Source organism: Microtus pennsylvanicus, unplaced genomic scaffold, assembly GCF_037038515.1.
Source record: "Microtus pennsylvanicus isolate mMicPen1 unplaced genomic scaffold, mMicPen1.hap1 Scaffold_62, whole genome shotgun sequence".
In the NCBI taxonomy this organism is placed as follows: Eukaryota; Metazoa; Chordata; class Mammalia; order Rodentia; family Cricetidae; genus Microtus; species Microtus pennsylvanicus.
In genome coordinates, this window is record NW_027460996.1 from 140,001 (window position 1) to 154,210 (window position 14,210).

Genomic DNA, 14,210 nt, shown 5'->3' on the forward strand with positions numbered 1-14,210 from the left:
AATAAATTCATCGAATGGCTGCCAACAGCATTTCATTGAGAAGAGATTCCACATTTTATGCTGTACAGTTACTTAGATAGATAGATAGATAGATAGATAGATAGATAGATAGATAGATAAAGAGAGGCCTGTGAACTGGGGTGGGGTGTGGCTTCTCAGGTCACCTCAGGTCAGGGAGGGGCTGAGGAGTGTCCCATTGGCCTTGACAATAGGCACGAGTCAGACGTTAATGTCAGGGCAGGGCCTGAGAGTTCCTCAAAGGGAATGAATGGAGACCCTTGCTTACCTAAGAAATGCCTGACCTTGGAAAAGGACTTGCGGAAAGCGGGCGGGCCCTTGAAACTGTGGTTTCACGTCTTACTAGAAAGCTCCCTCTTGGAAGGGAAAGTCATCTTGATATCTTACTCTTTTCCCAAGGATACCCTACTTACCCTTACCCTTCTGATCATTCTTACTGAATTAAGTCTTCCACTGCAAATAAATAAATAAATGAAGTGGGTGGGTGAGTGAGTGAGTGAGTGAGTAAGTAAGTAAGCAAATACGTGGATGGATGAACAAATAAATACAAAGTTTGCTGTTGTTGACTGACTTTTGATTTCATAATGAATCTCTCCCTCTCTCTCTCTCTCTCTCTCTCTCTCACACACACACACACACACACACACACACACACACACACACACACAAACACTAAATATACAATAAAAGGAAGCATAACACCTTTACTCGGTGGGCAGAGTGAACTCTGAAAGTTTTCCAGGCGGGGGGGGGGGGGGGGAGAGACAGAATATAAGAACAAAATGAGAAAAAAGGAAAAATAGTGTTGGCTGGCTGGACGGCTTTCAGTTCCCTGACAGAAATGAGCACATTGTGGAGGAAACACAAAGTTGTTACACTATGTGGGTGTGATGAGGAGAGATTGTGAGTGAGTGTCCTTTCAGAACAAAGTTAGTCCCATAGTTGATGAAATTCATTATCCCAAAACTTCAGCAGAATATATCCCAAGTTTGCAAATGTGTGATCAGCTTGTGACAGGTTGGGCTGGAGATGCTGAGAACTGGGGAGCCCTCAATGCAAGAGCAGACACTCATTCCCATGAAGAGGGAGAGAGAGAGGGAGGGAGGGATCATTCATTCCTATACTCAAGTTTAAAGAAAGATGAGTGGCTATCTATGGAGAGACCACTCACAGATATGAAAAATCATTTCCTAAAAATCAAATTTCTCAGTCAGTATGCAACTGCTATGGTGCTTCTCCTAGATAGAGCAAAACACACAAACAAACAAACTGATTCCTTGATCTAGAGCCACAGTGCACATGCTGTGGAAAAGGGGACATGGCCAACTTGAATCACAATATTCATCAGAGCATGAAAAGAGCGTAAAAAGGACACAGAGGAGAGATAATTGTGGTCCTTCCTTCCTCCCTCCCTCCTTCCCTCAGGAAGTGACTAACAGATGAGACTTTGTCCAAGCAGGTTCTGTCTGAAATATCAGACTTGAGTTTCCCCCCTCTGTGGGTATTAGTTAATCAGTCCTCCCTTCTTTCTGTAGGAAGGTGGTGCATGTCTCTCAGAAGTTACCTGGTTTCCTCTGCACAAGGTGAACCAGGGAAAAGCTTTCTAAGCCTTATTCAGACCTATAGAGGCTGCGCTGTGACTTCAGAGACCTCAGGGAGGAGTATAGGGCTGGGTGGGTGGGTGCTTGATGCTTCAGACTCATGTCATTGAAGGACATAACATAGTCTGGATTCACAGAGATTCACAACACAGAGCCATTGTCACTTACTAACAGCCTAGGACACCCAGAGCTAACAAGAAATTGCAGTCTCAGCCGGGCTTTAATCACAGCACACACACAGATCTCTGTGAATTCAAAGATGGCCTGATTTACAGAGTGAGTTTTAGGACAGCCCAAGATACACAAAGAAACCCTTTCTTGAAAAACAAAGCAAAACAGCAAAAGAAAGAAAGAAAGAAAGAAAGAAAGAAAGAAAGAAAGAAAGAAAGAAAAGGAAAGGAAAAAGAAAAAAATGGCAGTCTCTTTCCACTCTTTCCTCCATTGGCTCTTAAAGAGCTCTCAAGCTGAACTGGAGACCATGGTGTCACTCAAAACTGGGAAGCCAGAAACCTTAGGGGGGTCACAGGAGTCGGACTGACTGCAGCACTTGATGCCTCAACCCTGCTAATGGCTGTGATATAAGGCATGGTAAAATACGGGCTTTGGCAGAGCGCTACTCCCCTTTCTCTATTATTATTGCTACACAACGAAAAGGACCGGGGGGGGGGGAGGGGGATGATGTGCAGTCAGTGCTGGTATTGAAATCTCACTGACTCCTTCCGCACTCCTTGTCAATTCCCGACTTTGTCAAATCAACTATCGTGAATCTTTGATGTGGGTTGGCCCTTTAGGAACTCAGAGAAACAAGACAGACAGACCTGTTTCATCCCAGAAACCTCCCAGTTCCTGAGCCCTAGCCCTGGAAGTCTCAAAGCCATCACATCCAGAAATCTCTCTAGTCCCTGCTAGTGGTGAACTCACTTCATCTTCCCCAGGACCACTAATTATTTCTCCATGTTTTCCTGTGAGATCTGAGGCCAGCTTTCTTCTTCCTCCCTCTGGCCTCTCCACGAACGATCTCCATTCTCTAGACAACATGTCTAGAACCGAGTCTTATAGGCACCGAGAGAGTGTGTCTTGAGGGCAGTTGGCGTTTCTAGGACACGAGTGACATCACAAAATTCCGAGAGCTCTCTGGGATACCGTGGAATTTCCAGAGAAGGGACAGCTGATGTCGTGAGGCACGGCCTTTACCTCCTTGCTGATATTTCTCCCCGAACTGACCGACCGACCGACCGACCAACCGGAACCTGAGGTTTCCTTTCCAGGAGTCTCTCCTCCGACACAGAGGGAGCCATTCAGGATTTCCTCCTTCCAAAACCAGAAATTTCTCTCTGCTTCATTAATATCTTCTCACTACTTCCTGAACCCATGGGGAGTTAGTTAGTTGAACACTCACTTTTTCATGAATGACCCTTCCTCCCTCTCCTGAACATCTCATATTACTGATTCATACTCAGTAAAACAGTAATATGAGAAATTAGGCCAGGAGGACACGGAAGATGAGGGTTGAGTCTTCTGAAGTGAACAAGCACTTAGGGAAGGCTAAACTTAAGGGAATTTGACTCTGAGTGGCAAGACATGAATAGCTGCTGCCAAGGCACAGATACAGGCACCAACTGGGCCCTCGGCATCCTCCTGCATCATCAGAGCTGTGTGAGGGGCCGTGTTCAACAGGAGAGGGCATTTTCGAGGACAGCACTGTTTTCTTTTTCTTCTTTCTTTCTTTCTTTCTTTTTTTTTTTTTTTTTTTTTTTTTTTCGAGACAGGGTTGTTCTGTAGTTTTTTTGTTTTTTTTTTGGAGCCTGTCCTGGAACTAGCTCTTGTAGACCAGGCTGGTCTTGAACTCACATGCTTTCTTTTTTTTTTTTTCTATTGGATATTTTTGGCTTCTTTGGTTTTTTTTTTTTTTTTCGGGTTTTTTTTTTTTTTTTTTTTTTTTTTTTTTGGTTTTTTTTGAGACAGGGTTTCTCTGAGGCTTTGGAGCCTGTCCTGGAGCTAGCTCGGTAGACCAGGCTGGTATTTTTGGCTTCTTTATCAAAGATCAGGTGTTCGAAGATGTGTGGATCGATATCCGGGTCTTCTATTCGGTTCCATTGGTCCTCCTGTCTGTTCTTATGCCAGGACCAGGCTGTTTTCAGAACTGTAGCTTACAGAGTGTTCTTGCAGGTGGGGCACAGAAGAGGTTAATTACGGTACCTTAGTTCTTCTGCTTTTCTAGCAGATCGGAGCACAGCTGACAGGAATCCAGTAGAGATGGTGTCAAGGTTCACACTGACACTAACAGCGGTAACTTGAGCAGGATTTGTGATCCACATGAAATTTGCAATGAATTGCAGCAAATCTGTGACACTCTAACTCGCTCAGGCTCAGTATCTGAACATACAGATGTTTGCAATGATCACTGGCTTCAGGATTTTTTTTTTTGTTGTTGTTGTTGTTGTTGTTTTGTTTTTCCACGAGACAGGGTTTCCCTGTAGCTGAAGTTTAATGGCCTGGTGTTTTTGTGACTTACTGCTTCAAAGAACTTCTCCATTTCTTTATCCCTAAGGGAAAAGAAATATAATCACTAAATACTTCTTAAAAACCATTCTTCCTTGAAATATATAGACCACTGAGAATAATCCTTGACAGAATGGGAATACAAAATCCTTATCACACCACTTTAAGATTCAATTGAACAGAAAACATGTTGTTCTGTACTGAAGCTCTGAGGTCCCATCTTATGAATAGGCTGTTTAGGACCAACTTACTTGAAGACATCTGGAAAGAAGCTGTGTAATGACATTCCTCCTAAGACTCACTTCCAAGTTTTAGAACTTTGTAGATAATACACATTTAAGCATAAGGGTGCCTACCCTACCCATTTTCTGATTCAAGTAATGTTCTCATCATTCAGTGATTTCTCCTCCCTTTTTCTTTTGGGGAGTGGCATGATTAGATCAGGAAAAGAAGGATGTGTGTGGCAAGTCGGTGCCCACTCAGAGTCACCCACACATTTGAGGACAGAACAGAGAAACAAGATCGGCCGGGGGGGGGAGGGGAGAATTCTGCTGAATGAAATTAGAGTTATGGATGGCTGCCAGCTATCTCTTGGCTTCTGTAAGTACAGGAACTCAACAAAGACAGAAACATGCCAGACAGGAGGTTTTGGTAAAAATCTGAACTGAACTGAATAGAAACTGGCTATTACGTATTAGTGTTTTCAGAGTTATGTCTGAGGAACCTTCTACTTAAATGAAATAAAACCAAATCCTTTCAAACATCCAGGTGTCCTCTAAGGGGGCATGGAAAACAAAACAAAACAAAAAGATAAGAGGGATTTTAGTTGTTCCAAAAACCATCAGGAACAAAACTTCCCCAGGAGAATAGCAAGAGTTCATTGGGCAACTGTCCGTCTCCTGTTGCATCGTTTCAAGTTTTTCTAACTTGAGACTGGATGGTGTCAGCTGTAAGATTTTCATCTTTTACGCTTGAATTCACTCATTGCAAAAAAAAAAACCCCTTATTTATTTTTTTATTTCACATTTTAACTTGATTTTTTTTCTTTTTTGAGACAGGAATTGGCTTTTTATTTATGCTCCAGACAATCTGTCTCACTACATGGCCCAGGACTTCTTCTTTCTGAACACTTCTGTTGCAATTACAATCTTTTTTTTGAAAAAATTATTTATTTATTTATTATGTATACAGCATTCCTTCCATGCATGACTGCAGGCCAGAAGACCCCATTACAGATGGTTGTGAGCCACCATATCGTTGCTAGGAATTGAACTCAGGACCTTTGGAAGAACAGTCAGTGCTCTTAACCTCTGAGCCATCTCTACAGCCCCTGAAAATATAATCTTAAAAGAAAAAGTAAAATTAAAATGAATGGCCTGGCATTAACAAAGACAAAAAAAAAAAAAAAAAAAAAGAAAAAGAAAAAGAAAAAGAAAAAAAACCCTGCATTTTCTTGCTTGCTTTTTTTTTTCTCTTCTTTTATTATTTTTTGAGGCACGGTTTCTCTGTGTAACAGCCCTAGCTGTCCTGGAACTCAGTTTATAGACCAGGCTGTCTTGTTGGTAACGTTCTCTTTTTATTCTTATTTCCTATCTGTAAATCCACATTTCTCTCTCTCTCTCTCTCTCTCTCTCTCTCTCTCTCTCTCTCTCTCTCTCTCTCTCGCTTTCTCTCTCTCTCAATTTATTTATTTTTTTGTTTGGTTTTGTGTTTTGCTTTATGAGACAGGGTTTCTCTGCTGCTTTGGAGACTGTTCTTGGAACTAGCTCCTTTCTTGTAGACCAGGCTGGCCTAAAACTTCCAGAGATCCTGCCTCTGCCAGATATGGAGTCAGTGCTCTTGAATGCCTTCATCTGGTGAGGTCAAAATATACCCCCCCACACACACACCAAACACAAACACAGGCACAGGCACACCCAGAGACACATAAATAAACTTTTCAATTAAGAGCCTGGAGAGCTAGTTTGGCGGCTCTTCCTGAGAAATTGGGGTCAATTCCCAGCACCTGCATGGTTAAATAAATCATAAAAAAAATTCTTTAAGAAATTGAAATTAAACTACACAACTGGAAACACTGTCTCAAATAAAAGGAAAATAAAATGTAAAAGAGTGCAGTGCTAAGTGCAGTTATGAAAATGTTTGGAAATATGACACCTTCCCTGTCTCCCCCACATACACAGGCACACCGAGAGAGGTTTAAATAAAATTTGAAATTGGCTGGGCAGTGGTGGTGGCACATGCCTTTATTCCCAGCACACATGGGGCAGAGGCAGGTGAATTTCTTGGGAGTTGGAAGCCAGCCTGGTCTACAAGAGCTAGTTCCAGATCAGCTAGGACTGTTTCCCAGGGAAACCCTGTCTCGAAAAACAAAACAAAAAAATTAAAATTGAAGTAAATGTACAAGCCAAAGCTACAGGCCCTGGCCTCCACTCCTGCCCCTGAGGGCACCCGGTAAAAGTGAGAAGGCAGATTTCAGAGACTAGTAAAGTTCAAGGTCACCAGCCCTTCCTAACAGCTAGAACTCCTTGCTGAACCATTAAAGGGTGAGTCTAAGGAGGGCAGTGGTGGCGCACGCCTTTACTCCTAGCACTCGGAGGCAGAGGCAGGCAGATCTCTGGGAGTTCCAGGACAGGCACCAAAGCTACAGAGAAACCTTGTCTCAAAAAACCAATAATATAATATAATATAATATAATATAATATAATATAATATAATATAATATAATATAATATAATATAATATAATATAAAGGGTGAGGCTACAACTTGATTGGTCTGCTTAGATATGCATTTTTAAAATTTTTTTTGGTTTTTTTAGATATGCATATTTTTGTTAGAGTCGTTTTTGTTTTACTGGGCAGGAAAAGATATCCAAGTGGAAATTTTTCCACAGCTGCTTTAATTTTCTCAGACTCTGTATTTAGTATGAGAAGTGGGGTAGGTTGTACAAACACAACTACTGAAGAAAAGAAACCCCAAGAAAGCAAGTGAGTGGTTGCCATGGTGAAATGTCTTTGAAAGGCATTTAGGTGACTGGGAACTGCCCTTGCTGCCTCCCTCCTTTCCTCACTCTCACCAATCCATAATTGTGGCAGCCCCTTGGCCCACATAGTCCTTTCACTGATCGGTCAGACACACTCTTTGCTTTATTTTTTAATTTTTGAATTATGGGTGAAGTCAATTCATTGAGCTCTTAGATTATTATTATTATTATTATTAATTTATTTGTGGTTTTTCTACATAGGGATTCCCTGTGTATGCTTGTTTGCCCTGGAACTCACTTTGTAGACAAGGCTGGCCTCAGACTCACAGAGATCTAGCTGCCCCTGCCTCTACCTCTGCCTGCTAGTGCCGGAATAAAAGGCCTGTACTAAACACATGTTTAGTTTCTCTGTGTCTGTCGTCTCTTTGCCTGCAGAACAAGGTAGCCTCAAACTCACAGCGATCTGCCTGCCTCTGCCTCTCCTGATCTCTGAGGGCTGAGAACTGAGAATAAAGAAATGTGCTGCCCAAAATATACTGCTGCTGCTGCTGCTGCAATTAAAAAAAAAATAAATTAAAATAAAATAACCTGAGATAAACAAAGAAAAAAGGACAACACCAGTTTTTCTTCCTTCTTTTCTTCCTTCCTTCCTTCCTTGTTTTTTTTTTTTTGTTTTCTTCTTTTATTATTTTTTTGGTACAGGGTTTCTCTGTATAATACCTTTAACTCACTATATAAACCAGGCTGTCATCTTGGTGACATTATGGTTTTGTTTCTTATTTCCTGTTTGATCATTTCTTCTCTCTCTCTCTCTCTCTCTCTCTCTCTCTCTCTCTCTCTCTCACACACACACACACACACACACACACACACACACACACAGATTTAATTTATGTTTTTTATTTTTGTTTGTGTTTTTGTTTTGATTTTCAAGGCAGGGTTTTCTCTGTTGCTTTGGAGCCTGTCTTTGAAACTAGCTCTCGTCGACCAGACTGGCCTCAAACTCCCAGAGATCCACCTGCCTCTCTGCCAGATATGGAACCAGTCCTTTTGAATGCTTTCATCCTTCCTGGTCTTTAAAAATTTGAAATGAAACTAAGTTCTACACAACTGGAAAGACTCAAATAAAAGTTAAATAAAATGTTCTGAAATAGGACACCTTCCCTGCCCTCCCCACAAGGTCACACTTGGTGCAGACAGACCAAGAGATACAAACAAAATTTGAAATTAAACTAAATGTACATGAAACTAACAGAATGAGATACCAAAAACTTAGTTGGGTTGTCACTGTGGTGCACATCTTTTATTCTATCATCCAAGAGACAGAGACAGGTGTACCTCTGTGAATTCCCAGGCTTTGTAGAAAGGCCCCCGTCCCAAATTAAATAAATAAATATATATATGTGTTCAACCAAAAAAAAAAAAAAAAGGAAGAAAAGAAGAAAGAAACATTATGAACTGTCTCCTTGTTTCTAGAAACTTGTTTTGATTTGCATTTCTCTGATGACTAAGCATATTGAACATTTCCTTAAGTGTCTTTCAGCCATTTTAGATTCCTCGGTTGAGTGTTCTCTGTTTAAGTCTGTTTACTCCATTTTGTGAATTGGATTATTTGTTCTTGAGATGACCAATGTCTTGAGTTCTTTGTATGTTTTGGAGCTCAGACCTCTGTCTGATGTGGGGTTAGTGAAGATCTTTTTCGTTTTGTCATGTTGGCCATTTCCTTTGCTTTACAGAAGAAGCTTTTCAGTTTCAGGAGGTCCCATTGATTAATTTTGTTTCTCTCAGAGTCCCTGCTACTGGAGTTAGATTTAGGAAGCGGTCTCCTGTGCTGATGCGTTCAAATGCGTTTGATATTTTTATTTTTATATTCTTTTATTGTGGATGAAGTCAATTATTTGAACTCTCAAATATTTTTATTGTTATTATCTCTCTATTTGTTTGTTTATTTGTGGTTTTTCAACATAGGGTTTCGTTGTGTACCCTTGTATGCCCTGGGACTCACTTTGTACACAAGAAAGACTGGCCTCAGACTCACAGAGAGCCATCTGCCTCTGCCTCCTAATGCTGGGATTAAAGGCAAAACAACCTTTTTTATATATTTATTTTTCTAATCATTTATTTTATCGGCATTGGTGTTTTGCCTGCATGTATGTCTATCTGAGGGTGTCAGATCTTGGAGTTACCGACAGCTGTTAACTGCCATGTGGGTGGTAGGAATTGAACCTGGGTCCTCTGGAAGAGCAGTCAGCACTCTTAACCACAGAGCCATCTCTCCAGGCCCCACCTTTTTTTTTTGAAAACAGGGTTTCTCTGTGTCACTTTGCCTGGCCTTGAATCTCAATCTGCAGAACAAGGGAGCCTTAAACTCACAGTGATCTGCCTGCCTTGGTCTCCCTGATCTTGGAGGTGTTTTTATCATCTCTCTCTCTCTCTCTCTCTCTCTCTCTCTCTCTCTCTCTCTCTCTGTCTGGCTATCTAGCTATCTATCCATTCATTTATTAGTTTATGTATTTATTTATTTTTTGGTTGTTGTTGTTGTTTTCTGAGACAGGATTTCTCTCTAGCTTTGGAGTCTGTCCTGGATCCAGACCTGGTCACAGCTGTACTGGAAAATAAAATAAAACAAACAAACAAACAAAAACAAAAACAAAGCAAAGCAAAGCAAAAGCCAGGCAGGACTGTATGGTTGACCTTCCCTTTTCCCCTCCCCCATGGGCTCCTCAGAGGCGGTGCGGCCTCCTGCAGGGAATCCACAGAGCCTCTGCCCAAGGCTCTCCAGGGAACCCACTCTCTCCCTTTCCCCCAGCCCCAGGGCTGCCGGCCACATCTATCTCAGGCATAGGTGGCGGGCACTCTGGCTATCCGAGACGTGACAGACACAGATACACAGAAGCAGGGAGGAACGGTGCCCACTCTCTCACTAGATGCAGGCATGCAGGAGGAACAATGAAAGAATGAGAACTGGAGAGATGGAATTTCTGGAATGTCCAGAAACCACATGGTGGGGATCTAGTGACCTCTTCTGGTGACAGGGAGTACAGCACAGATTTGGGTTCTTGTGCTCCTGAGATGTAACCCCCACAAGGCAGCAGCTCATAAGTGATTGTAAATCCAGTTTCACACGACTGCACATAAAATAAAGTTAAATAAATCATAAAAAATTCTTTAAAAATTTGAAATTAAAATAAGTTCCACACAACCGGAAAGACTGTCTCAAATAAAAGTAAAATAAAATGTTCTAAAATAGGACAACTTCCCTGCCCCCCCCACCCCCACAGGGACACACTTGGTGCAGACCAAGAGATACAAACAAAATTTGAAATTAAACTAAATTTACAAGAAACTGAGCCTGGTTATTGTGGTGCACATCTTTTATTCTATCATCAAAGAGACAGAGGCAGGTGGACCTCTGTGAATTCCCAGGCTTTATAGAGAGGCCCCCAACCCAAATAAAAAAAAAAACATATATAAAAGTTTAACCAAACACCACCCCTTCCCCCAAAAAAAAGGAAGGAAGGAAAGAAGAAGGAGACATTATAAACTGTCTCCTTGGTCCTAGAAACTGGATCATGGGAATTTAGGACCTATGAGACAGTGCACGAGTCTTGTGATCTCACTTGGTAGATGAGTCTGGATTTTAACTCACAGATGTCCTTCTGCCTGTGTCTCCCACGTGCTGGGATAAAGGGTTCCCTAATTCTTGAATGGCATACTGAAAGTAGTTATTTCTACTTGGTTTGCGTTTGATTTTTTTTTAAACAATCCATGCCTACTTATTTATTTATTTTTGGTTTTTCACGACAGGGTTTCTCTGTAGCTTTGGAACTAACCCTTGTAGACCAGGCTGGCCTCAAATTCACAAAGATCCACCTGCCTTTGCCTCCCAAGTGCTGGGATTAAAGGAATGTGCCACCACTACCCGCCTTTGTTTCTTTTATTTATTTTTGTTAAGCTCTACGTTTTTCTTTCCTCTCTTTCCATGCCTTCCCTTCAACCCTCTCCCAAGGTTCTGGCTATGACAAACAATGCTGCTATGAGCATAGTTGAGCCCATGTCCTCGTGGCACAATTGAGCATCCTTTACATATATACCTAAACGTGGTATTGCTGGGTCTTGAGGAAGGTTGTTTCCTAATTTTCTGAGAAATCGCCACACTGACATCCAGAGGGGGCGGTACCAGCTTGCATTCCCACCAGCGATGCAGGAGAGTTCCCTTTTCCCCACATCCTCTCCAGCATAAGTTGTCATCAGTGTTTTAGATCTTGGCCATTCTTACAGGTATAAAGTGGAATCTCAGAGCTGTTTTGATTTACATATCTCTGATGACTAAGGGTGTTGAACATCTCCTTAAGTGTCTTTCAGCCATTTTAGATTTCTCGGTTGAGAGTTCTCTGTTTAGGTCTGTACCTCCATGTTGTGAACTGGATTATTTGTTCTTGAAATGACCAATGTCTTGAGTTCTTTGTATATTTTGGAGATCAGACCTCTGTCTGATGTGGGGTTAGTGAAGATCTTTGCCCATTCTGTAAGGCCGTCGTTTTGTCTTGTTGGCCATGTCCTTTGCTTTACAGAAGAAGCCTTTCAGTTTCACGAGGTCCCATTGATTAATTTTGTTTCTCTCAGAGTCTGTGCTACTGGAGTTAGATTTAGGAAGTGGTCTCCTGTGCCGATGCGTTCAAATGCTTTTTTTTAAAAAATAAATATTTATTTATTATGTATACAATATTCTTTCTGTGTGTATGTCTGAAGGCCAGAAGAGAGCACCAGACCCTATTACAGATGGTTGTGAGCCACCATGTGGTTGCTGGGAATTGAACTCAGGACCTTTGGAAGAGCAGGCAATGCTCTTAACCGCTGAGCCATCTCTCCAGCCCCCGTTCAAATGCTTTTGATATTTTTATTTTTATATTTTTTTTATTGTGGATGAGGTCAATTATTTGAACTCTCAAATATTTTTATTGTTATTATCTGTTTGTTTATTTGTGGTTTTGCAACACGGGGTTTCCTTGTGTATCCTTGTATGCCCTGGGACTCACTTTGTAAACAAGACTGGCCTCAGACTCACAGAGATCTGCCTGCCTCTGCCTTCTAGTGATGGCATTAAAGGCGTACACTAAACACATTTTTTTTTTGAAAACAGGGTTTTTCTGTGTCACTTTGCCTGTCCTGAATCTCAATCTGCAGAACAAAGTAGCCTTAAACTCACAGTGATCTGCCTGCTTTGGTCTCCCTGATCTTGGAGGTGTTTTATCATCTATCTATCTATCTATCTATCTATCTATCTATCTATCTATCTATCTATCTATCTATCCATTCATTTCATTTATTAGTTTATTTATTTATTTTTTTGTTTTCTGAGACAGGGTTTCTCTCTAGCTTTCCTTCTTGCTTGCTTGCTTGCTTGATTTTTTTGCTTTCTTGCTCTCTTGCTTTTTTCCCCCTTCTTTTATTAGTTAGTTCTTGAGGCACGGTTTCTCTGTGTAACAGCCCTAGCTGTTCTCTCTCTCTCTCTCTCTCTCTCTCTCTCTCTCTCTCTCTCTCTCTCAAATATGTTTGGTTTTGTGTTTTGCTTTATGAGACAGGGTTTCTCTGCTGCTTTGGAGACTGTTGTTAAAACTAGCTCCTTTCTTGTAGACCAGGCTGTCCTAAAACTCCCAATGATCCTGTTTCTGCTAAATATGGAGCCAGTGCTCTTGAATGCCTTTGTCTGGTGAGGTCAAAAGCCACCCCCCCACACACAACCCCCCCCAACACACACACAAACCAAACACAGGCACAGGCACACCCAGAGACACATAAATAAACTTTTAAATTAAGAAGAGCCTGGAGAGCTAGTTTCGCGGCTCTTCCAGAGAAATTGGGTTCAATTCCCAGCACCTGCATGGCAGCTCATAGTGATTGTAAATTCAGTTTTTGGGTGATCTGACATCTTCAGACCATTGCACATAAAATAAAGTTAAGAAAATCATAAAAAAAATTCCTTAAGAAATTGAAATTTAACTAAGTCCCACACAATTGGAAACACTCTCAAATAAAAGTAAAATAAATGGAAAAGAATACAGTGCTAAGTGCAGTTATGAAAATGTTTTGAAATGTGATACCTTCCCTGTCTCCCCCACATACACAAGCCACACTGAGAGATTTAAATAAAATCTGGGTAATCATTTATGTATCTGGCCTATGTCAGAGGGGCAGGGGAAGCTGAAGCCTTGTCCTTTGGGCTCCAGGTTCTCAGTACTGCGTCAAAAACTCGAGTGTATAGTGAGCCCATGTCTGTCCTGCCGGCAGCACTCAGGAACTGGGAATACAAGGATCAGGAGATCATCTTCAACAACCCAGCAAGTGCAAACCATCCTGGTGGGAAAGAGACCCTCTAAAAGAAATCAATAAAATGACATTTTTATTTTTTTCTGTCGGAAGTGAAAATGTTCCAAATAATTCACTGCATCAGTATTCCTGGAAATGATATCAAAATCAGAATTTTTCTTTTTTTTTTAACATTTGATTTTATTCTTATTATTTTCATTTTTATTTTTTTGGTTTTTCGAGACAGGGTTTCTCTGTGGTTTTGGAGCCTGTCCTGGAACTAGCTCTTGTAGACCAGGCTGGTCTCGAAATCACAGAGATCCGCCTGCCTCTGCCTCCCAAGTGCTGGGATTAAAGGCGTGCGCCACCACTGCCTGGCGTAAATCAGAATTTTTCATATTATTCCATGGCTGTTGTAATTTTCTCTGTGGCAGACAGAGGCAGGCAGATCTCTGTGAGTTTGAGGCCAGCCTGGTCATCTACAGTTCCAGGACAGGTGCCAAAGCTAAGAGAATCCTTGTCTCAGAAAATTTTTTTCTCTGCGTCTCACGTGTCGTGTGTCTTTCTCTAAGCAGGCCCAGGAATCCTAAGCGCCTGTAGGTGATCTAGGAAATCTCCTGTAGCAGGGGCCCTGGCCTCCACTCCTGGCCCCTGAGGGCACCTGGTAAAAGTGAGAAGGCAGATTTCAGAGACTAGTAAAGTTCAAGGTCACCAGCCCTTCCCAACAGCTAGAACCTTTAAAGGGTGAGGCTACAACTTAATTGGCCTGCTTAGATATGGATATTTTTGTTGTGGTTT